Source organism: Larus michahellis, chromosome 9 (assembly GCF_964199755.1).
Source record: "Larus michahellis chromosome 9, bLarMic1.1, whole genome shotgun sequence".
Taxonomy (NCBI): Eukaryota; Metazoa; Chordata; class Aves; order Charadriiformes; family Laridae; genus Larus; species Larus michahellis.
In genome coordinates, this window is record NC_133904.1 from 22,394,084 (window position 1) to 22,416,240 (window position 22,157).

Genomic DNA, 22,157 nt, shown 5'->3' on the forward strand with positions numbered 1-22,157 from the left:
GTTGCTATAATGAATTAGACTTGTTCATAAATGGGTCTGATAAGCACAGGCAGAGGAGAAACAGGCAGGAATTCCTGCTGGGGGTTGCTGCAGCTCTTCAGTTACTCCATCTTATGGAGAACACGCTTGGGTCTTCCTTCGAAGATACTGTTTCATCCTGGTGTAAGCTCTAGACTACAAGCATCTTCCCAACTTTTGGGGCACGTGTGGGTTGTTGGTCTCCCCTAAATGGGGTTCACGTGTGGAGGAGAAGAACCAGGAGGGATAACCAGGAGGTGCAAAGAACTTGAAGTCTACAAAAACTCTTGAGGAGCAGCATAGGCCTTAATGAATGGAGATTTGTGGCCTTTTCTTGGAAAGTGTCACCTCCTCTCTTTAGAGAGCCAATGGTGTCCCCTGAGTACATGGCAAGCTTTCTGAATCTGTCAGGCAGGGAAAAAAGGATCTCAAATATCTGTGTTTGGGTTACTGGCTTGTGCTTAGGCTTTTGATGAGTATCAGCTGAGCAGGCTATTCTAAAGGGCATTAAATTAAGAGTCTGTTAATGATTTAGTAAACGAATGAACTAAGTGGGGGAATGTTGAGCAAATCATCTTTGCTGTGAAGGCTGGGAGAGGTGAGTGGTCTAATGGAGCTTGATTCTCCTTCAAAAACGTATGAAGAACTGAAGAAACTCATCTACAGATGCAAATCAAAGGGATCTTGCAAGAAAACTCCTTGGACTAGATTTTTTTTTTGAAGTATTATTGTGTGATGATCCAGGTTGACATCGACACCTGGGAGTGTGAATTCAACTGTGTCTAAGACGACAAATGCCGTTTGGGACAACTTCTTTTAGACTTGACTTAGGAGGGGTTTACCTTTCTTCCCAGAGGGACTGGGAGTGGAATCATTCTTTGTGCAGACACTGGGAGAATATCAGCCGTGTGACTTGTGTAACCCATAAAGGGATCCTTGGAAAAGAAGAAAAAAAAATATCTAAAATGTGAGCAAAGTGCATACCTGATAATAGTAATATGCAGTGTGTGATCCAGGTAGCGTGTGTTTTGGAGGAAGGTGTAAGGCGTGTAGAGGCACTTAAGCTAGATTGCGATCAGAGTGTTCCTTAAAGCCTCTTTCGGTAAGATAGTGAGCGTTCAAAATCCCACTTCTAAATATTTATCATAACTCAATGTTTAATCAAGGTGGACGCTCCATTTTGGTTGTCCTCTCTGAACTCATGACCCAGACAGTTACTTGGCACTGTTTTCTTGGGTACCCTCTGCTCTTGGTTCAGGGCAAGCCGAAGGGGAAGCTCTATTTCTTCACTCTGTGGTGAAAGAGAGTAAAAAGCAGTTGTTCCACGTTAAGATGTGTGCTTGTTTTTCGCAGAGCCACACGCTATCTTTCTTTCAGGCTACTGTTTCTTGCACAGTATCTGCAGCTGTTGGGAGGGGGAAAAAGGTTAAATCATCTGGAAGTGAAAAGTAAAATACTCTTTGGGTGGGCTTTCCCAGTTTGAGTTTCAAGCTTTGGAGGCTGTATCAAACAGGTCAGGGTTTCAGGAGCAGAGGCAAGTGTCAAAAGGATAAAATAGGGTTGTCTTTGTGAGCATCTCCGTGCACTCAGCCTAAGGCGTCATTGAACCACATAATATCGACTGATTGCTTGCTGCTGGAAACGCATAGTCTAGCTCCATGTTGGGAACATCTCAAGTAAGTATAGGCAGTCAAAACTTCATAGAATGAAATTTAGCCGGGAGTAAGCAGGGCTCTGTTCTGGATGAGTAAAAAGACTTAAAGAATTTCAGTTCAGGATATTCCTGTGTTGTGAGTACACTCTATGTGAACTTGCCAACGTGTTTTCTCTGAATTTTGTAGTCGCCTTGTCTTATTTGAGGCACCGTTCTGTTCCCTTTCATCACAAAGACCGTTGGCATCAGTTTTGAAGTCTTCCATATTTTGCTGTTAACAAAATGTAGGCCTCCTGTGATGCATTAGAAGTACGAGTGGGTTTCAGCACTTGCTGGGAACGTCGAACCTTCACACACGCAGCAATCGCAGTTGGGCATGCTACTAGATAACTCAAAAAATTGTGTTTGCTGTTTTCCTTTTGTAAAGGCAAATTGAGATCTAGACCTGCTTGGAGCATTCCCTTGCTGCGTTTGAAATGTGTGGGCTACTCATGAGTTAAGGGAATTGAGAGAGAGATGTCGAGTGTGGTTTTTTTTTTGCAAGCAGCAGTATTTTTGTATTTTTTCATTTTTTTTACCTAGGTGTCAGACGATAAATACCGCTGTGAGCAGTGCCCAAGTACGGTGCCAGAATAAAAGCTCTCTTTTTCTCCAGTTAAGCAGAGTGAATGTAGATGTCAGCTTTGGGCTGTATTCAGGGAGGAATTTGCAAATTACTGAGTCCAGGCAGGAGCTTTGCTTCAAATGCAGTTGTTAAGGTCTGTCCAGCTCTTTTCCAGGTGTTGAATGTGTTTGGTTTTGGCAAAAAGGCAGCAAAATCTACCCAACAAGGTATGACTTTTCCCCATTTGACACAGCTGCTCTCTGTGTTTTGAGGGCAGAGAGCCTTGATGTGTAGTTTGGATCCTTTCTGCTTCCCTGCCGCTCTGCTCTATTAGACATAGGTTTTAATATCTACTGATAACTGGCAAATAATACTGCTTATTTATTCCCAGCTAGTTGGCACATAATGCTGCTTATTTAGTTTATGCAATCAAGGTTAGTCTCTTACTCTTTTCCTTCTGACAAGAAGTGGTCATTTATATCTAGCTAACCTTAACGGGTCAGCAGTGGGTTAGGTCAAGTCAACAAGATCATCAGTGGTCGATGGGGGAGGATGGTCCCCTTCTTCTGCCATGAGATTTGGGATGATCAGATGGAGCTAACAGGAGTGGGTTCAGAAGAAGCAGGAGAATGTTTTTGTTTTTTTTTCAGGCAGTGAATAGCAGACTTTTTGAGCTAGCCAAGGGCTATTGTGGCTACAGAAAGTTTGGGTAAATTCGGAGAGGAACTGGATGTGCTCATGAAGAGGCTGCAACTTTGATGGTTGGACTCGATGATCTCAAAGGTCCCTTCCAACCTAGATGATTCTATGAATGTTCCTGAACACCCAGAAGCCGCCCAAACTGACTTGGGAAGGCCCAGAAACAAACACCACTGGAGGTGGAAAAGTGCATGGAGAAGTTAGGTACGCTTACCCTCTTCCTTCCTTCTCCCAGACATCTGCTTATGGTTGCTGCTTCAAGCTGGAGGTTGAGCTAGGTGGGCTGTATTCTTTGGTTCATCTCTCTGGCTCTCGGAGGACACAGCTTTAGGTGTTTTGCTGCTGTCCTCTGAGCTGTATCCATTCATAATTTCTGCAACTGTTCAGCAGCCAGAGCAGTACGTGGATGGAGGTGCAGGTGATAAGTTCTAGTTGCTCTTGTCTGATGGAACTTAAAAATGAGACTCGGAACTTAAAAATGAGACTCAGAACTTAAAAAGAGACTCAGTCCTTCCTCTTACTTTCATGTAATACGCAGTTTAAACTTGGTGGACTTCCTGAATTGTCATACTCATATCTTTATTACTCCTGGAGAGCTGTTCCTTATGGATTGGCTGAATAGGAGAGGGATGTTTCACACTACAAACTCATCTATTTAATGGCTTTAACCATTAGTCAGACTTTTCTTTGGGAGCTCACTTGTTTGAGGTGAGGCTTTCATACACAAAGATGCTCTTGCTAGTTTTCCCCCAGCCACTGAAGGTATTACCTGGGGAGTCTCTAAAAATGTTAGTACCTCTTGAAATTTTGAAACTATCTTAATATTTTGGGGGTTGGTTTTTGCTGTTTTAAGTGTTCCAGGTTTTGTTTTAATAACTCTGGCTAAAGGTCTGTACCAGTGGAGAACAAAATACTGACCTGTGAAATGAAACTGAAGAACATGATGTTTACCCCGAGATAGTTTGTATGTGTTTATCATTCAGAAAAGTGGTGCCCCTTGGAGGGAAGGCAAAAGCCTTTTCCCAAACAAGGCTTTTGAATGCTGATGTGTTTGATTTGGAACAGAAACTGGCAGTGTTGAGATCTTCTGAAGTCTTTCCTGCGCACCAGAAATGGTCTATACAGACCTTATTTTTCCATATGGGTGTGGAACTCTTCAGTTCCACTGAAAATCTGCTCATCTGAGTGTACGTTGATACAGGTCTGATGGGTAGCTCTTCAAATAAGGCACTTATTTCTGCAGAATTACCCATTTTGTGCATTGCTAAGCAAAGTTCTCATTGTTCCAGCTTGACGTGAGCGCTGGAGCATTGTGTTTGCGCTTGAGGTTTTGTTCCATTATCAAATGCTGTTGGGAGCAGTCTTTACCTTTTTTTGCCATGCTGGATGGCGTGAAGACTTTGGAACGGGGCAGCGTACATTTGGTTGGAATTTTAATATTGTTCCCATGCTTTGATTTGGTAATACTATAAATGCCTCAAGCCTAAAGATGACAAGCTTTTTTTTTTAAGTATTACCTAGAGTTTTGCGCTGCTAACTGGTAATAAGATAATAATGAGCTGAAGTACAAAAGATCCAAAAACTAACTGTGTACCAGCTTCCCAAGAGAGCTAATAAGGAGTGGGTTTGTAGAGTCCTCTTTCCTGCTGTGGCAGAAGCGATGCCCGCTCCGGGAGCTGAAAAGTGCCTGTGGTATACCCCGAACTTCCAAGCGCTGTGCCTTGGAAATCGTGTGTCTTGGCTCAGGCTGGCACAGATTTCCCTGGCCCCCAGCGGAGATGAAAGGCCTGGTTGTGTACTCTAAGGTAGCAAATATCGTCTCTTCGCAAGCTGCCTTCAGCGACGTTAGTTTTTATTCTGAAACTGAAACAAGCTTCTTATCTGCTCCTTGCTTTGAAAAGTAATGGGGGGAAAACATCTAGTGAGGCTTAAAGACTCTAGTGTAGCCTTGTTATCGTTCACTCTCAGCTGGAGGAGGTTCTGGGGGGTCTGTGGGGCTTCTCCAGCCAGTGTGATGGTGTTTATCTGAATATCATGGCCTTTGAGGGCTGGACAGAAATGCGGCTTGCTGGCAGTGTGCTGGGAAGAGGCAACTTTGCCGCGCTTATGTCAAGTGATGCAGAGGAGCATGTCTGGAATACAGGTGCATGGGACCCATCTGTGCCCATCTCCACACCCCACAATGCTTCATGTCCCTCTGGTTTTGGCACTCTGTAAAATAATAACTTTGTCCTGAAGTGAGTTGCCTGGTGGGAAGCAGAGTGTCCTCATCGAAGGATTCTCTGTTACTTCCATGTGGCCGTATGAAGTCAAGGTCTAGTGAGTTCAAGCTGAGATGCGTGTCTCCAAGCCTAGGGCCTAGCTAGTGCCATCAAGAAGATGTCACAGGAAATGGGCTTGGTGTCTGGAGGTACTAATTAAACACAAAACAAGTTTAATTATCTGTCAAAAGCTAGAAAGGGCCCCTCTTGCTGTTGGTGGTTTCGGACTACCTCTTTCATTGTCTTCTTTCCGTAGCAGCTCTTTCAGCTGCCTTAGTCTTCCCTTCAAGAAGGGACGTGGTCCCCAGGGTTCTGCATAATGGTAGGCTTTGGGCAGCCAGGCTTCCTGGAAAAGGAAAGATTGGAGCTTGTTACCGTGATAAACTGGTGCTCCAACCGGGTTGTCCACATATTCTCGCTTGTTCACCATTGCTGTTTCTCGCTGCGAGAGGTGGCTTTCTGTATCGTGCCAGGCTTCCAGCTAACCCAGGTTCCTGGCTTTTCAGCTGACTTTAACGTGTGCTGCAATCATGAGCTGGATCCTCTTGTTACTCTGGGCTCCTCTGTGCTTTGCTTGAGCCATCTTGCTACAGGGCAGGATTTCTGGGAGAGCCCAGCACCATCGGCGTGCGGCCAGGGAAAGGATGGAAAATGAGCTCTGCATTTTGAATCTCAGGTGCTCTCGAGATGATGCTGGAGTCCCATCTATGCGAACAGGGCAGGAGCCGTGTTTGCTGTGCTGCGGGTCAAAAGATCTGTTAGTGACTGTTTTGTGTGAGGTGGGGATGGGTTTTTGTCACCTGGCTGTGCCAGTAGGAAGTGGCAGAGGCTGATGCGTGCGGGCGATTTTCTCACGTTACACTCTGACCCCTCCATAACCTGCCTGTCGTCTTGTTCTTCGAGCAGAACGTGAATGATATCTAACCCCTGGTTCAAACTAAGCTTTGGGACAGCATGAGATGACTTATTTACTTTTATTCCCAAAGTAAATCATTGTACTGTAGAGTGAGTTATAAATAGTCTTCTGTTTAGCTTCCTTGTTTGAAGGAAGAGGTTGGTATTTACATAAAGGAACTGAGACAGTTTCTGGCCATTGAACCCCATTTGGAATTTTTATGCACAACTTTTGTTTTTTCGTCTAAGTTTAACTGGGGTATGTTCAAGGTGGCAAAAGAGCAAACTTCGCCAGGTTAAAGGCTGTTCAGCATTTAAATATGTGGACTGCCATGTTAATGGGATACTCCTGTTCTTTGCCCAAGAGTGCTTTTAGGATTGCAATGTCAAGTAACTAAATAAAGCTGCAATCGCTCTTCCCTGTGAATATAGGTGCTGGCATTCTCCCTTTCTTGTAGGGCTTAGTTTGGTACAAGTTTGGCTGGTTCTTCCTTGCTGCAGCGTTGACCCGGTCAAATAACTTAGAACAACTTTAGTGTCAAGTAGAACAAAAGCTTGCCTTAAATGCCTTGTAATAAACTTAATATTGAGGGATATATTCAACTACCGAACACCTTTTCATTTGAGAGGAATGGGTGTCACTCACACCGTAAGTACACTGCAGCCATGGAGTGGTGGTGTGCGTTCCTTACCCCGGTGGTTGGCTTCATTCAGGAGTTGGTGCTGGGTAATTGTAGATGAGGATTAATTAATGACAGCTATTGTGAACTCATGGTAACTTTTGAAGTCTCATACAATGCCGTTGAGCAATTCTTGTAGCTTCTTGAGGACAGAAATGATGAAGGACATCGTAAGAGCATGTATGTGACTCGGGCTGGCCTGCCAACAAGTTTATGAAAGTACAGGGCAGAGGTAGACCAAATTCCTGCATGCTTCAGTCAAAGTGGTGTCTCTTGGCAGCGCAGTGATGGCGACTTCGGTCTGTCTTGCACTTGATGTGGGAGAGAGCAAAAATACTCTCTGGTACAGGGTTTCTTTCTGCTGTGGTCAGGGTAGAGAGCGACCATTTCCCCCCACCACCACCTTGTGCTTACAGAACAAGCAGTTTGAGGTGTTATTATGGGCTCTTAAACATCTACCTTTGCTGTAATAGTTAGAAAAAATGCAGATAAAGGTGCTAGCTTAGGCACAGGCTTTGAATGCCTGTGGCACTGGGGAGCCTGGCTGCTTATTGCCCATGTCAGACCATCGTACGTAGGGGAGGCTGACGGGGTACTCCAGCACGTCAGAAGAACCTGGCTTCTAAATGATGGTCAGATCTTCTCAGAACTTAAAGTTGCTTTTTAAAACTCTATTTTTTTTTTTTAGAAAAATACATGTATTTTCTTCCAAAGGAAGTTAAATGCCCAAATTTTGAATGTAAAACAGAACAGTGTGTCCCTGGTCACCCTGGGCAGAGTTTTCCAGAAATAGTTTAATTTTGGTTCAACCTTCACAGCCCTGTTACAGCGTGCTCCCTCTCAGGAGCCAGTGTTTGGGCCCTGCTCTGCCCTGTGGGCTACAGGGTCTGGAGGGTGTTATTTAAGGGGGAAAAGGCACAAACAAACAAAAAAAAAACCCCCAAACCTTTGTGTTTCCTTCTGACCAAAGTGCCTGGAGCATCAGAGATGGAGGCAGCCCAGGGATGCTGCGTCATGGGAGTTCAGGTTTGGGAACCTGTTTCCCAAGGTGGGGAAACACAGTTTACTGAAAACAAACCCCAAAATTACTGAAGAGTCAGAAATGTGTATATTAAGAAAACACTGTCATGTTCTGAACTAAAATTCATGTTACTGCACAGAAAGCTGTTAGTTTGCCTTGACAGGGGGTAAGGAGAAATACTAGATTTTCCTATAAGAAGTGGTGGTTGGCTCAGTGTCATCCACAGTATACTTGGAAGCTGGCATATTAAACTGAAAACTGCAAACAATGTTGTTTTTTTTTTAAAGCAGAATAAAGCAAAATTGGAAGTTGCTTGTATGAACTGTTGCATGGAGACTTTCTAAAACATCATCCTTTCTTCTTTCCCAGATTCACTACAGCTATGACTGGCTGGCTGCTCTGCTGCTCCTGTGCCCCAGCACTTCCTACCCTGTGATTTGAGATAACAAACATATGAAGTGAGTTACAAAACGTGTGGTGAGTACCGTGTGGCTTGATACTCTGAACGTCTTAGCATGCAACTCAAATATTCCTTCCTAAAAAAAACCAAACCCAACCATATATAAGGGAAGACACTATAAAATCCAGTAACTTATAACCAGGGTACATGAAATATCTGTCAAGCCTGTGGAAGGGTGCGTAGAGACCTGAATGCAAGTTGGTCAATTCTTATTTCCATTGTAATACTTTTTTTTTTCCCCTCTTGATTTTGTAAGCATTTTTCACCAGACGTTCTCTGGGAACTTGCATCCCTGATCTACTCTCCCTGGTTTTATTTTTAGAAACATACATGTTGAGCTGAGAAGTAGGTAGCTGCAATGCTACTTGTCAGTGATGAACGTCTCCAACAAGGAAATCAGGGAGAGTCCAAAGCCTTTGGTGGTGAACTGAAGCTTCTCTAAAAGTGCTTTAACTTTTGTTACTGGGAGGAGAGTTGATGTGCTCTGTATGTAAGCGTTTGTTCCAGTGTGACAAGTAAAATATGGGCCAGGTTGCCTATTCTATTACATTTGACTTGTGAAATGAGCAGAAAACTCAAAAATGAAGATGTTGGGAAAACTCTCTCTGGAATGAAGAAATCAAAGGGAATGATGTTCATAGGTGAGGGTGTTTGACTCCAGGGTGGACAGATAGCTTGATTTCATGAAAGAGGCAGCAGTGATGTAAGTAAACAAAACAAGCAAGTGTTTTGATTTGATAAAAGTGATGACCTTGAGAGTGGTGCAAGTCTCTGCTGGGCAGGAGGGGTTTTTTGGGTGAAAATGGCACTACATTTCCCTTTCTGGACTTCAGAAAAAAATCATACATAGCAACAAACTATTTTTCTGTTCAAACAGAAGCCAGTGCAGACTAAGTGATACTGATTAAGCAGTTGGGGCATTTTGTTTAGGAACATAATTGTGTATCGTCCTTTGGGAACACTGTTTCTACTTTTGGACAAAATGATGTGACAAAACAAATTCTTTCTAAATTGTAATTTCCATTTTGCATTTTTCTATGTAGAAACCTTAATAAGCTCTTGCCTTTTGGTAATTTCAGCTGAGCGGCGGTAGATGGATGGACAACAGTTTCATGCTTTCAGTAGCTTCCAACCTGGAGGAGAAATCTGTTTTCAATTTTGCTTGATATTGTATCTCAAATTAGTTTGCAGCTTCATCCCCTGAAACTAATTTTATCTTTTTTTTGGTGCTAGTAGTAGGAGTGCCATTAATTGTTTGAACAGTCTTCAGTTTGAGCAATTCAGACTGGTGCAGTACAGTGCTTTTAATATCTTTGTATGAGTCCAGTGGAGACTGTAGTCATCTGACTATGCTTCATTTTATATTGTTTTGTCCTAAAGATAAGCCCCTGAAGTCTAAAGCTTTGTTGATGCATTGTTGTGGGGGGGTTCTTTTGTGACTGAAGTCTTTGACTTGTTTTCCTTCATCCTGCCCATACGATATCTGGGATCTTGGGAACTTCTTTTTTTTATCAGATCAACCTGTTTCCATGGGGTTGGGAATTGTAGTGTGCTTTTTTTCACTTGGGCGAAGCTTCTACCTGGCTCACAGTGTCTGATTTGTTCCCCCATCGCTTTCTGTTCAGGATGTGGCTTCTTAGCACAGGCTGCTAGGCAGCATGAAGGCTAAATGATATAATGAGGAGACCTATCTTGTCTTTTTTTTTTCTAGTACGGTAGAAGTTGATAATGCATTACTGTGATACTTTATCAATTCCAAGACAGTGGGAAGTGGTGCTGTCTCAGCCATGGAACTTGCTCCCAAGCTGCCTACACTTGTATCCTATTCACGCCTGCTTTTATCTTTCTGTATATTTAAATTTAATATTTAAAGAAGCTCTGGCTTTCCTGTTCCATGACTTCCACTTGCCCATACTAGCACCAGGCTGTAAGCTAGCACCCTGACTCATGTCGTTACTCGTTCAAGGAGCATTTCTGTCTTCATCTGCGTGTTCCCTGCCTCGGGATCCCCAAGCAGAGCTACGCTGGCCTGACTTCTTCCTAGTTCTGGTGAGACCAGGGCCAGGTGCTTCCCCTGCCCCGCATTTGTGCTGTGGGAACAGAGATTGTCCATGCCAGTGAGGAGTTAGCTCTTGACTCTGCCGAGTTGTCCTCTGGTGTGCTTGGTGAACCATGTCCAGCTTGAGGAATCTGGCTTTAGGAGCACACTTTTTTTTTCCTGGACGGCATAAATGAATGAGAGCAGCAGCGGCTGCTGGTTAAATGGTTAAATTCCTGGCTTAAACAGTTGCTGGCATGGTGCATCTCTGCTGTGTGCTCACTCAGTGGCTGAAGTGGCCTTCTGCATAGTAGTAGATCCAGTACCTGGTGGTATGGGATAGGCCTGGACCAACGTTGGCTTGCACAGAACGCTGTGCTGTCTAAGCAATTGGAGTTGACTGTAGAGTGGACTTCTCCAGGCAATGCTGGAGGAAACTAGGTGGAACCAAAGTCTTGGAGGCGATGGCAAAAAAAAAAAGAGAGACAGCAGTGAAAGCCATCGGTGCCTCCGCTGTTCTTTGGCTGCGTATTGAGAGCGGTCCTGATGATGTGTGGTAGCTAAAATATCCTTCTGTGTGCAAAGCTTTCTAGTTGTATTAGTCATCCATCAGGCTTCTGGATTATTTAAGTGCTGAAGCTCTCCTCAAAGAACAGCAATATCTATTTGTAGAAAGGTACATAATGTGAAGTGCAATTCTAGTATATTAGAGCTACGTGGCTTGAGATGTTCTTGGGAATGCTGCCTCTCCTGTTGTGGGACTTCATGGTCTGTAAAGCCCCTATCAAAGATTTGTAATCTTAGGATTGGTCTTAGGGACTCGAATGATGATGCCATTGGAGCGGATTCTCAACTCTTCCCACAAAATCACGCCTTCAGCTGTTGGATATTGATCTCCCAACACTGATAAACTCTGAGGAAAAGGGGACAGTACCCAAAAATGTGCTCTGTAGCATTAAGGAAAACTATTCTTCTGCTAGGCATGAGGGAGCCCCCAACTCAAATAGTCAATGACCAAAACCATCTTCTGTAACTCTTCAACTTGTACTGACTTGATTTGAGTCTGAAAATGCTTGCAGCTGAACTGGTCCATTTTTAAGCTGTAATTCATCTGTCTCTGCTGTTTGTGGAAAATCTTTAGGACAGCTGCTAGCTAGAAGGTTAATTATGATACAGCATGATTATATTTGCAAAACTTAGAGAAAACTCGAATCTTTGTGGCTTTTATAGTGCGTATGGGTTCACTTTGTTATATTCTAACCCAAAAATTAAATGCGGGGTTTCATGTAATGGTTGAGATTCATAGACTGGCAAAACACTTGTTCTTGCTCATGCAGTCTGGCTTTTATGTAACTCATTATTTTTGCTCAAATGTTGCAGATCGTCTGTTTCCTCTAGCAACAGCCACCAGATGTTTAGCTGAACAAGACTTAATTCTTTAAAATTGACCTGTAAGAAATGTGTGAAGGCGAACATGGGGGCGGAACAATTGTATATCAGCATGATTTCCATTTCCTTGCTAAAAACTCAGTGCAAGCCTTGCAGTTTCATTTGAGCAACGATGGATCCTTATTTTTTGTGGTACGCTATGAGGCCTTTTCCATGGTTTTTAATATTTCCATAAATGTACTGTTGGGGGGGGAGGGGGGATGGGATCAAGCTGTCTTACGAGAATTAGCATTACTTGGGTAACTAGCACTGTATGGGCTAAGTCTATCTGGTGGATATGCCACCATGCAGATCCTGCTGTGGATTCTGGTTGTCAGCTAGGCTTCTTGCCTACCTGTAGGTCTTCTGTGATCAACCCCTGTGCTTTGCTAGACTGACTCTATTTCATATTTCCATGGGAAACCAACTCCTGTCTCGGTTTTTCAGCTGGGTGAAGGGAGCACCCCAATGTTTTACTGCGGGGTGTGGGGTGAGCGGTCCTCATGGTGACTACTAGGAGGTCCAAGCAGCTCTTACCTCTGAAACATCCCCATTCTAAGGCTGCAAATACCATTGTCCTTCCAAGACTGCTTTGCGTAGGAGAAGGCTGTATAGGGACTCTTCTGCTGGGGGTGAATGATCTGGCACCTGGATTTTTGGGTCTGTTTTCTCCTCCGGGTCTGCAGGGACGAGATAAATCAAAGCAGAGCTGTGCCATTTCCCTTCCCTTCCCCACAAGGATACCTTGCTCCAGATCCTGTTGTTCTTCCCCTTGTTGTGCAGTTTGGACATGAAGGTGCGTGTCTGGACAGCCAAGGTGGCTGGAACGGTGGTCTCCTGGCTGGACCTTCAGTGAGTCTCTGAGCAGCATGGTTAGCGCAGGTACAATGCAGCTTTTAAGAGTCAGAATGCATGAAAAGCTGCACAGATAATCTTCAAGAATAAGTTTATTGGTTTTTAACTGGGGGAACTGGTGCTAGATCTGTACCAGAGAGGTATGGATTGGGTAGAGATGTGCAGCTCTGCAAATGGCTTCAAGGTTTCAGAGGTCAAAGTGTCTGCTGGTTTAGGTTGGAGATATTTCTGCTCGAAATAATACTTACCTAGTGCTGGAAATGCTTCAGGACACAATATGGATGCTCCAGCCTTCGCAATTATGGATTTTGGTGTAATAGCCTTGGTTTTGGTGCTTTTTCAGAAGTTCTAGATGCCTACCACAAAATGTTGACATCGCTTACGCAGGCGGTACCTTGAGTGTCCTTTTCTACTGGTAAGATGTGAGACTGGTACTTGAAGTGGGACTTCCAACTCCTTTCCCTTGTGCTGCCTGCCTCAGGTTCACGTTTTCAGTAATTTTCAGAACTAGTGCGTGGGGATACTTACAGTAAGACCTTGCTGAAATGCCCTTGTGGGCCACGTGCTCTCTGGCCACTAGTTGGGCTTTGCTCCATTTACTGGCTCTTGTCACCCTTCCACAACAAGTTGCGTTTGTTTCTCCTTTAAGTACACGCTAGTTAACTCCTTTTCAAGATGATACCCAATTATTTTGCTCACTAAATATCTGACAGCTTTGAAATTCAGTGTTCCCTATCCTGTTCTCTCCTGGTGGGATGGGGGAGGGAGGCTGTGTGACATCCCAGTGCTTCAGAAACATGTGAGGGTGGAAGATGTGGCTGCAGTTTCAGTGAAAGCTGTTGCTACTGCAGTTAACACAAATGAAAGCCTTTATGTTCTTGGCATTCCGTTGTCATGCAGGATATGAAAAGAGCTACTGAAAATTACCAAACACCAGGGGAAGCAGTACTCCTCAAGTACATGTGTTTATTTTGAGGTGTTAGAAGAATCATAAATGTCCAATTGTCTGCAAGTTCCCTATCTGTCCATTCAATGGAAAAACAGTGTGTGACAACCTGCTGCTGCCGAAAAGGATGATACCATCTACCTGTACCTTTCCTCAGGCTGTCTCTGGGGCTTGTTTTAGCCTCTCAGTAGACATTCAGCTCAGGAACCTGAGGGAAAGCTGTGCAGTTCTGGAATTGGCTCGCTGAGAGGCCAAATGAGTGCTGTAGCTGGAGAGACTTGAGGATGGCAGGAGGAGCAGGACGATGCCTTTTAGGGTAGCTAGATGTTAAATGGGATAAGCTATCTGATGTGTATGACTTCTGGTAAACTAGGGGCTACTTGGCTCTTCTGACCAGCTCATCCCTGTCTCCTTCAGCCCCCAGGAGACACCTAAAGCCTGGCTCTGTCCTTTCTTGTACCTAGGACATGGGCAGAGTAGGGAACTCGGACCAGGCAAGATCAGGATGAGGGAGGCGGTGGTACACTTGGGCACTGCTGTGGTCTGCCCAATCCACCTCTGGGGATACTGGCTGTGAATCTCTCCCACAAACCCAGCACAGGCTTGGGAGTACTTGGACTCTGTGCTTCCCATTGCTTGTCCGTCCTGTGCTCCCCAGTTAATATCACGCCAGTGCTGCTGGTACTATTTGTGAAGCTGTCCCCTACCTTATGGGCAGGGTGTTCACTGTAGTTGAAGAGCTGTGACCCAGACCTACAGCTGCTGACTCTGGGAGGCTCCTTCGGGCTGGAGTTGTCTCGTCTTTCCTTTATTTCAGTTTTCAGCCTGTCTCAGCCTGGCCACTGAACTGCTAAGGCTGCTGTAGTCTAGACTAGTCGTGGTCTGGTACACCCCTGGGGATGGGGTGGAGTTGTCTAAGCCACTCTGTGATGTGGAAGGAGCGTTTTGGACTTGTGGGGTGCTGTAGAGGACTTGTGGAGACGTTTGGGGATCCACCTGAAGGTGGCCACTAGGAAGAGCACGGAAAGTGGATAATGAATATTACTGGCATAAACCAGTGGCTGTCAGAGAAGTTTGCCTGCTCTTTACTTCCCTTGGGGCATGACAAATCTGGGGGTAAATGCATAATTGCTTCACTTCTAAGGGTTTGGAAGTTTTTCTCATCACCTTGAACCACCTTACCGTGCTTCAGCACTTGCAATTGATTATTAAACACGTCGCCATGTATCTGAGCTACTATAAGATCAAAACCAGAAGCAGAGTACATATGGAGCTTTGACTCGCACCCAAACTCTCTGGTGGTGCTGTCGTAAATAGATCTGTGAAAGCTGTTTTTGAGCGATGCATGGATGCTCAGTCCCACTGACTCTTTTCCAGGGAAAGAAAACCCCACCACCAGGAAAACTAATTATCAGTTGATCACTGCAAAGATCAGGTGTAAGCTATTTTCTTATATGTATACATGAATTGGAAAAATTGTCCTACAGTATATCTGACCTTTCCTTAAAACAGCCAAAGCCCCACCACTAATGTGTGCCTGCCACAGTAATCCAGGAAATAATTCCTGTAAAAGGCTGTAAAATCTTAAATTCTTTTATTTTCTCAGTATGCAAGTGTGTAAGAGAGGTCAGAGGATATGTGGGCATTGTCAGCTATATTTGGTACCATTTCAGGGGAAACGAAGAGTGTCTGAGCAGTAATTAAGGTAACTCCTATGCAGTTGAATTGGTGATGAACAGCCCCACTAACGAGCACTGGCTTGCCGGCTGCTGTAACTCAGCTGTGCTCAGATAAACCGCTCCTGGAAGTGGCATCTTCTCTTTCCTTTCAGAAATCCTTTGGTGTGAGAGGTCCCAGATTTGCACGTGTGCTGCATTTGCACGTGTGCCCTGCGGAAGAAGAGCAGATCAGCTTCAGACAGGGGTTATCCCGCTTGCTTCCCAGCCAGCTGAGGGGTATTGGTAAGCGACTTGTAAAGGCAAATACACGATTGCTGTCATCTTCTCCTCCTCAAGCAGCAGCAGAAGTTGGTGGTGTTGTAGTAAATCACTTCAGAGAGCACAGGTAATGAAGCGAGGCCCCCTGGGGATGCTGTGGCAGCTCTTGGGCATCTGACTGGTGCTTGTAGACGTGGTCAAGCAGTGATCCATCACAAACGAGGGTTTGGCTATATTTAGGTAGGCTGTCCCCTTTTCCGTCTGCAGCTTCACCTCGTCCTGAGACACATCCTCAGAGGGATGATGGCCAGACTGCCATGGTAGAGAGTTTATTTTCCATGTTAGTGTTGAGTCTTCAGATGCCGGGAAGTCCAATTTTTAGCATTTCCTTTAAAAGGCAGCAAATGCCAGGTTGTTCTCAGTGTCCTTCACTTTAAACTTTCTTCTCCAGCTGAATGAGAATCAAATCTGTACAGTTTCTGTGACAAAAAAATATATGGTTAGCCTCAAGTGAGCTCTGAAGGTTGCAGGCTCAAAAAGTAGATGAGAAACCTCACTTGATGCAAGCTGCAGAGCCCTGTTGTGTGATCTGTGGGTACCAGAAGGCTACACAAATTCAGAAAGAAGCGGGACAAGTTCTTCCAAGTGGGGAAAATCAGTCCAACACCATTGCATTGATATCACTGCAGGTCGTGAAATGGTGTTCAAGTCTTTAGCTCCAGTATAGAGCATTGCTGTATGTTTCCTGTGCTCTTGTCGTCTTGGCTAGATGTTGCTACCTGCCACCAAAGATGGGATGCTGTGCCAAACGCGGCCTTTGTGCATCTCGGTGTGCTTGCTCATGCGCTGGTGGCACCTGCACTTTCATGGCTTGAATTTCTTCTGAAAAATCTGAAATGTCCTTGTTCCACCTGCTGGTTTTCACGACCTGACTGAGAAGACTAAGCTGGAAATGGCATGAATTTTCTTTCACACGCGGTGATTCAAAGGGATATTTTGTAGTCGAATACAGAGCCATTTTCAGGTTTCAAACCACAGTGGATGACTCTTGAAAAATGCCTGATATACAGGCCAGTACTGGGCATGGTATAGAGATGCTATCAAGAGGTGCTGTTTTCCCTTGTGGAAGATCTGCCTGGTAGGCTGAGGAATTGGGCTTGTATTTTCAGCTTTCTCAAGGTTATATCGTTTGCATGAAAGGGGAACAGGCACTGTAATGAAGTCATTCATCTTGAAAATATAGTTTTAAGGTAGGACCTAAAGGTGATCTGTAGTCGAGGGAGGCAGGGTTTCAGTAATGTATTCTCAGAGGCTCCACCTTTACTTAGGTGAGGATTTGGATGGGGGGTTGGTGCCTTTCAGAGGCCAGGGAGATGCTAGGTAGCACGAGTACGCTGACTTCTCCCATGGTAAGGAGGTAAGTCTCTGCATGGGACAAAACCCCACTTCTCGGTTTAGCTCATGATACTGAAACTAATAGGGTGGAATAAGGTGTCATCTCTCTACTCAACAAGATCGGTGCTTGTGAAATAACAGCTAAAGCTCAGTGTGAAGAAATCTGCCAGCTGTAACTAGTCCAAGGCCATGTGTTGCAGGGCAAAGGATTGTTATCACCAGGGTGCACTTTCCTTGGCTACAAACCTCTGTGAGTGTCTGCGGTGCATCTCTACTTCATTTTAAAAAATAAACTTAACCCTTGAGCCTAGATGAGTGTGAAAGGGTAGAACAAAAACTTTTTTCTCCAGCTTCGGGAACCAAGGACTTCCTCTGATCATCGCTCCTTGCTTACTGTTTGTATCTTTGGGCGTTGGCTTCAGTTTCTCCCCGTTGCTAATCCCGAGGATGCAGTAAGGTGTTTTCTAATCTCTCTGCACCAAACGCATCTGAACTGCCTTAATCTTATCACAGGGACTTGTTTTAGTTCTTGAGAAATCTTTAGGTTTCTCTTTGCGGTGTCACTAGCTTTAAAGTCATTTCAGGATGGAGAATACAGTAGCATGGAGCTGCATGCACTACAGCAGCTTTCCGTGCTTCCTTAAACCTGCATTGATGTACTTGATAGCCAGCTTCAGTTTGTATCTGCCAAGTGGTCACTCTCACTTGTTGAATAGAAGCAAGCTTGTATAGTTACCGGTGTGTTTATTTTATATATGATGAGCAATAGCAAAGGCAGCTGGTCCTGTGTGCTTTGGGAGGAAGGTTGTGCCCATCGGGATGTTTTAGCTGAGATAAAAATATCCGTGGTTTGCCCCACGGTCTTTTGAATTCTGATCCTGTAACAGCGGGAGCAGATGACTTCAAGAACAGCTTAGAAAATGTGGTTTCAGTGTTTGGATAATCCAGTATCTAATAAGACCCAAGTTGTGAAGCTTTTCATGTGGACAGGGATGAGTGACTCCTCTCCCGTGTGCATTCCTTTGTGTTACACTGCTTAACTGAGCTCGCGCTTCGTTACTTTGCTCAGCAAGGGAACACACGTGGATCGCTCTCCTCTGGCTTTATCATAATAGCTGGAGAAATTTAAGGTCTTTGAATTCTTTGTCAAATGGGATTGAAACACATGAATGGGTTAGAAGCTTGCAAAACAGGGATACCAACACAGCTAAGGCCAAAATGTAAGTCTAATTCCTTGAGGAATGGAGCAAAATATTTCTTTTTGTTAACCACAAGACTTCACTCTTGTTCACACTAGGTGGTATTTATAGTTGCCTTGCCTTTCCTTCCTCATAGATTGCCGGACCGCAAGTGGGTGGAAGATTTGTTTGTTTTGGCACAATATTCACTTTACATAGGCATGTCTCAAGTTTACAGCAAACAGAGGAGCCAGGCCGTGAACTGTGCAAAGTCCTTAACATAAGGGAAAGGAGAGAAGCGGGAGAAGTCGTCATGTAAAATTATCTCTGTGAAACATCTCTTCAGCTTATTTTCCCTGCTGGCTTGCATGACGCTTCCTTAAGCCAGCACTGCTCCATCAGATGCAATGTGAGCTTGAAGGCTTGTGTCAGCGCTGCTTGTTCCTGCTGCTCGCAGCCTTTGCTGGAAACCGAATGTGCTGTGGGCTGGGCATCCAGCATCCTCCGTTTGGGTGTTGACTAGCTTCAGTGGTGATCCTTCTCTGGCACTGGGGAGTTCAAATCTGAACGGATGTAACCAAAATGTTCCTCTTGTTAGGACAAGACGAAACGGCCTCAAGTTGTGTCAGGGGAGGTTTAGACTGGATATTAGGAAAAACTTTCATACTGAAAGGGTTATTAAGCATTGGAACAGGCTGCCCAGGGAAGTGGTTGAGTCACCATGTCTTGGGGGTATTTAAAAGATGTGTAGACATAGTGCTTACATATGGTTTAGTGATGGGTTTTGTCAGAGTTACATTGATGGTTGGACTAGTTGATCAGAAAGGTCCCTTCCAACCTAGGCTATTCTATGATTCTGTGATTCTAAAACGGTGTGATGATCTGGCAAAAAGGTAGCTGAGGTGTTCGCTTGCTACCTAGGTACTGTTTCTTGGCCTGAGAAATAAGCATCAGGTGGTGGGATGGTGCTTAGATGCAGATAAAAGGTTATCGGTAGCAGTGGCAGAGGTTGGCATGAATTGAATCCACCGCCATGACCTTAGCACAGTGGCACTGCCGAATACATCTGGCTTTGACAATGCAAATAAATGTGCTGCAGAAGCTGAATACAGCTCTGGAGCTATTATTTGCAGGTGAAAAGTGGTGCTGATCCGTGTGTGGAGGGTCACCCAGTGGCCCTGCTGTGTGGGACTGGGTCTGGGCTCGGCTCTCGGTGGGGGGACGCTGTCGCTGCCCACTGTCAGGCTCCCTTTTTGTGGAGGTGGAGGACTCTGTTTTTTCTTGGTACGGAGGGATTTTGTGGATTACCAGATGTCCTTGCTGGCATTAAAACCCTCTTGCATCCTGGGCACGTTCTCCATCACCTGGCACAAAGGCAGGGTGATGTCTGGTCACCCATATTTGTGGACCTGTGTTCAGGAAAGACTGCAAATGAGGAAGGGGTGGTGAAGAAATTCTTGTCTGTGAGGGCGGTGAGCCCCTGGCCCATGTTGCCCAGAGAAGCTGTGGCTGCCCCATCCCTGGAGGTGTTCAAGGCCAGGTTGGACGGGGCTTGGAGCAATGTGGTGTGGTGGGAGGTGTCCCTGCCCAGGGCAGGGGGTGGCACTGGATGATCTTTAAGGTCCCTTCCAACACAAACCATTCCATGATTCTGTCTCATAACCAGGCTGATCCTTTGCGAATTTAAATTTGTCTGATTACTGTGTACTTAAGGGAGGAAATTTGATGAGCTTGATGGTGCATGAAGGCAAACACTGTCAGCTGGATCGGTACAACCAAACCTCCAGAGCTTATCTCGATACTGTCACCGTGAGAAACCGGACAGTATTTGTTGCCATCTCTTACACTGCTCCTGCCACCCAGCCGTGCCCTAGTGTGCTGGGTGCTTTTACATGGGATGCCCATGGGGAGAGGCTACTTCTTCTGATGCTGCTCTACCTGACGTAGCACAAGGACCTCATCTCGGCAAGCGATGTGAGTGATTTTTAGAAAGAAGCTACATCTTGTGAAGCACGAGTAGAAAAATGATGGATGTGGGATGGTGCTTGATGATAAATCTGGAAGAAGCTAAAACACACCTGTCCAGCATGTGAGGACTTTTAAGCTGTTGTTACCTTGCTACCTTCAGATTTGAGGAAGGAGAAAACCCACAAAACCAACCAACAACAGAAACCTTCAAGTATTGCAATTTTTTGAAGCTGTGTAACTTGCTCTCTGGAGTATCAATGGCTTTTCACTGCGGGCTGGTGGTACGGGCTACTTCCTTGCCATATTGAGGAAATAACTAGGCACAAACATTTACTTTCTATGAACAAAGGCAACTGTTGAACAGTGTATCTTGAGATTATTATGGCTAATTGCCGTGCTGAGGAAGTGCGGGTTTTATAGAGCTTATGACGTTTGTGTGGGTGTAGCCTATCTTGCCGCTTGCGGGCAGAGAACGAAACCAGTAACCGAGCCTGTACCTTGCACTGGGGAGGAGGCAGCTCATAGCTGCCAGCAAAAGGAGTGACCTTTGCTTTGTTTAGAAACAAATAACTAAAAATACAATAAAAATAAAAAAAACAAGGGGTATTTCACAAAACTATCACAGAGCATCTTATGGCCCTCCTGCCTGTACTTCTCTAGTGGATATTTTGCTTGGTCTGCATGTAATTCTTGGCATCTCTCAATCGCGTGGGCCATCCGGGTCTATCTCTTCTGACAGCTGAACCGCTTTATAAGGATACGCAGTTGGGAGCTCTGAAAAAGAGGAACCTTAAATCTCGGAGAGAAAGGAAAAGGTTGTTCTTTATGTGCCATGAGGACACTACCCTGTAGGATAGGTGGGGTTTTTCTGACAGCGTGGTCTGGCCCCGAGGCACAGCTGCAGTGCTGGCTTCGGGGAGATTTTATAATCCCCTAATGGGAAGGGAAGACAAATCGCTGCAGCAGGTTTCAGGCTTTGAGTGTATTTGTGGTATTAAGCTTTGTCATTTTTAACGTAAGTGAGCTGTACCAGTAAAAACCTTACCCTGCAAAAAACAGAGAGAATGAGGCGATGGCAGGGAATTGGGGCGCTGGCACCTGGCAGCTTTGTGACAGCAACTTTGAGATGTTTGCTTATGTTGAATCAAGGTATTTATTAAGCCCAAATGAGCAGGATTGATTAACCAGGAGTCTTGGTTCTTACCTGTCCAGCTGCCTTGAGCTCCTTAACCTCTGCACATGGTTGCAAGGTTTGTCACCCCTGTTTGACGGCAGCGTGCCTCCAAATAAACAGCATGTTAAAGGCTGGGGGAGATTGCTCTCTGTAGATAGGTCTCAGGTACATAGTTTCCTCTTTGAGATGTTGCTTAGTTGCATGCAAAATATGTAGGTAATGTCAGCTGAATTCCTGCCAAACATCTAATTATATGAAGTGACAGCATGGTCTGATCCTCTGTCCCGTGACTGCCGGAAAAGGCAGTATCTTCAAGTAAGGAGAAGGTGAAATTCAGGCATTAAACCAAAAAGACATGTACATTAAATTGCTGAGTATCAAGTTTTCTTGTGTTTCCTCTTAATATGCTACTTGTCTCTCCTTTTTGGCATCACTATTTATTTTTTTGGAGATCTGTTGATACTGCAGCTCAGTATCTCTTACATCTGGTTTCTAATTTATGAACCAGCTCTTAGGAGGAGTTTCTGGTGATGAACAACTGGGAGACAGGGGCCAAGTCAAGTCTGTTGGGCAATGGCGAGACTCCGTGGGACAGTCACATGGACTTGTCAGGGTTGTCTGCTTCCCTGTTTTCTATGGGGCGTATGGGCTTTGCCTGCCAGTGCAGGTCTTAAAGCTTAGCTCCACGGGCTGCACAGAGTATACTTGTGACTTCTGCCCACCTAAACTGTTGGTTTGGGTCGTGGCCCCTTACAGGTTTCTCCTTTCATCCTCTCTTTGTATCAGGCTACGCAGTAGTGAACAACAACTTCTTCAGTTCCTGTGATGCTGAACACTGCCCCACAGTAGGACAGGAAAGCACAAAGTCTCTCTTACAGCTAGTTTGCTTTGTCTGATTGCAGGTATTCATCCCTGGAGGACACACCTAAGCTGGGGGGAATCTTGCC

At 45.0% G+C, this 22,157-nt stretch overlaps 1 protein-coding gene across 6 annotated transcripts in view; it reads left to right on the plus strand.

Annotated features, from left to right (window-relative positions):
* CSNK1G1 (casein kinase 1 gamma 1) overlaps positions 1-22,157 on the plus strand; it is a 110,466-nt gene that overhangs the window by 12,760 nt on the left and 75,549 nt on the right. For 3 of the 6 annotated variants that reach the window (XM_074599641.1, XM_074599644.1, XM_074599645.1), the window contains exon 2: positions 8,201-8,289. The gene's annotated coding sequence lies outside the window, so the exon portion shown is untranslated. Of the gene's footprint in view, positions 1-8,200; positions 8,309-11,709; positions 11,911-22,157 lie in introns of those variants that run through there. The other 3 variants (XM_074599640.1, XM_074599643.1, XM_074599642.1) reach the window with 2 other exon arrangements.